This window comes from Bubalus bubalis, chromosome X (assembly GCF_019923935.1).
Source record: "Bubalus bubalis isolate 160015118507 breed Murrah chromosome X, NDDB_SH_1, whole genome shotgun sequence".
Classification (NCBI taxonomy): Eukaryota; Metazoa; Chordata; class Mammalia; order Artiodactyla; family Bovidae; genus Bubalus; species Bubalus bubalis.
This window is the reverse complement of record NC_059181.1, coordinates 118,204,118-118,206,579: the sequence shown is the minus strand read 5'-3', so window position 1 is coordinate 118,206,579 and position 2,462 is coordinate 118,204,118. Positions and strand designations below refer to the sequence as shown.

At 42.6% G+C, this 2,462-nt stretch overlaps 1 non-coding gene across 1 annotated transcript; it reads right to left on the bottom strand.

The window, feature by feature from the left end:
• Positions 1 to 1,297: 1,297 nt before the first annotated feature.
• TRNAG-GCC lies at positions 1,298 to 1,368 on the bottom strand. Its single transcript has one exon. It is a non-coding gene; the product is annotated as a tRNA-Gly (tRNA).
• Positions 1,369 to 2,462: the final 1,094 nt, after the last annotated feature.

Genomic DNA, 2,462 nt, shown 5'->3' with positions numbered 1-2,462 from the left:
TGAGTCTGAGTGAACTCCGGGAGTTGGTGATGGACAGGGAGGCCTGGCGTGCTGCGATTCCTGGGGTCGCAAAGAGTCGGACACGACTGAGCGACTGAACTGTACTTGCTTTGTAGAACAATGTAGTTCTATATTGTAACAGAACACTTCAAGAGTCTAGGAGTGGTTCATCTAGGGGTAATTTAGGACACAAAATAGAACACTCATGGTTATGCATTGGTGATGTTGATGGTGTATCTACAACATAGCCCCACTAATTCCTTACTAAAAATAGTAGTGATGACTCCTATTCTAGGGCCATTAGACCACATATCATGCTGTTCTGTAATTGTTTATGTGTCTACTTCCCTCTCTGCAGTGTGAGTTTTTCAAGGGCATGGTCCATGTCTCATTAATTTTTCTATTTCCTGTAGTGTTAAATTCAGTGCCAGGCCCATAATATTTGCTCTATAAATACCTGATGTTTGCTTTGTATAGGAAAACAGAACTGTTTTAATGATTCTTATTTGGATGTCAGAATTTTCAAACTCCAAGTTCCACACTTACATGGAGGTATTACATGCTTGCCCCACCTCTTTCCTCCATGTCTATTGTCTTTCCCAAATATATTATATCCTTAACTTCAGCCATAGGTTCCATCCTATTCTAAACTGTATGTACTCAGGGGAGAGGCACCAGCACAACAGGCCCTCTTCTGTGAAGGTCAGGGCTAGTTTGTGCTGTATTTGTAGGAATAGGGATAAGACTGTGGGCTGAGCATGTGACTAACAGGGACTTGTACTCTGCCATCCCTTTCCAATAGGGAGTCTAGTTTGGCCTGGCTTTGTGTGTATGCAAAGTAGGTGCCACCTGTATCATGTGATCCTGCCATGTCTGAAATGCATCTGTAGGGAGTTGGAATGGCCATGGTTTGTCAGTACATGGTCAGTTGTATCTTGAATTGGTGGAGACAAATGGGTAGTTACACCTTAGGGATATATGTCCTAATTGTGACAGTCCATGAAGTTTGAGAAACTGCAAAACAGTCAAATGAACGTGCTTTGTAGTGTCAGAAGATTTGGGTTTGTGTTGTAATGATGTATTAGTTGCTCAGTAGTGTCTGACTCTGCAACGCCATGGACTGTAGCCTGCCAGGCTCCTCTGTCCATGGGATTCTTCAGGCAAGAATACTGGAGTGGGTAGCCATTCCCTTCTCCAGGAGATCTTCCCAACCCAGGGATTGAACCTGGATCTCCTGTATGGCAGGCAGATTCGTTACAGTCTCAGCCATCAGGGAAGCCCCAAACATGAGTGTTCTTGCATTGGCCGGGAATCAAACCCAGGCCTCCTGCATGGCAGGCAAGAATTCTACCACTAAACCACTAATGCTTACAGTGGAAATGATGTGCTTTGGGTTAAATCACATGACTTCCCTGAAACCCATTTTCTTATCCATAAACTGAACTTAATAATAACAACTAAAAAAAAATAATAGCAACTCTATTGCCTTATGATCTAGCAATTCCACTCCTGGGCATCCATCTGGAAAAAAAGCATTGACAGGATACATGCACAACAGTGTTCATTGTAGCACTGTTCACAATAGCTAAGACATGGAAGCAACCTCAGGGTCCATCGACAGATGAACGGATAAAGAAGACGTGGTACATACATACAATGGAAATTACTCAGCCATAAAAAAGAATGAAACAATGCCATTGCAACAACACAGATGAACCTATAGACTATCTTACTACATGAAGTCAGATAGAGGAGGAGAAATATTATATGATATCTCTTATATATAGAATCTGAAATATGACACAAATAAACCCATCTAAGAAACAGAAACAGAATTACATACATACAGAACAAACTGGCGGTTGCCAAGGGGGAGGCGGATTGGGGAGGGATGAATTGGGAGTTTGGGATTAGCAGATGCAAGCTTTAATACATAAAATGGATAAAAATAGGGTCCTACTAAGATCATGGCATCTGGTCCCATCACTTCATGGGAAATAGATGGAGAAACAGTGCCAGACTTTATTTTTTGGGGCTCCAAAATCACTGCAGATGGTGATTGCAGCCAGAAAATTAAAAGATGCTTACTCCTTGGAAGAAAAGTTATGACCAACCTAGATAGCATTTTAAAAAGTGGAGATATTACTTTGCCAACAAAGGTCTGTCTAGTCAAGGCTATGGTTTTTCCCGTGGTCATGTATGGATGTGAGAGTTGGACTATGAAGAAAGCTGAGTGCCGAAGAATTGATGCTTTTGAACTGTTGTGTTGGAGAAGACTCTTGAGAGTCCCTTGGACTGCAAGGAGATCCAAGCAGTCCATCCTAAAGGAGACCAGTCCTGGATGTTCTTTGGAAGGACTGATGCTGAGGCTGAAACTCCAATACTTTGGCCACCTCATGCGAAGAGTTGACTCATTGGAAAAGACCCTGATGCTGGGAGGGATTGGGAGCAGGAGAAGGGGA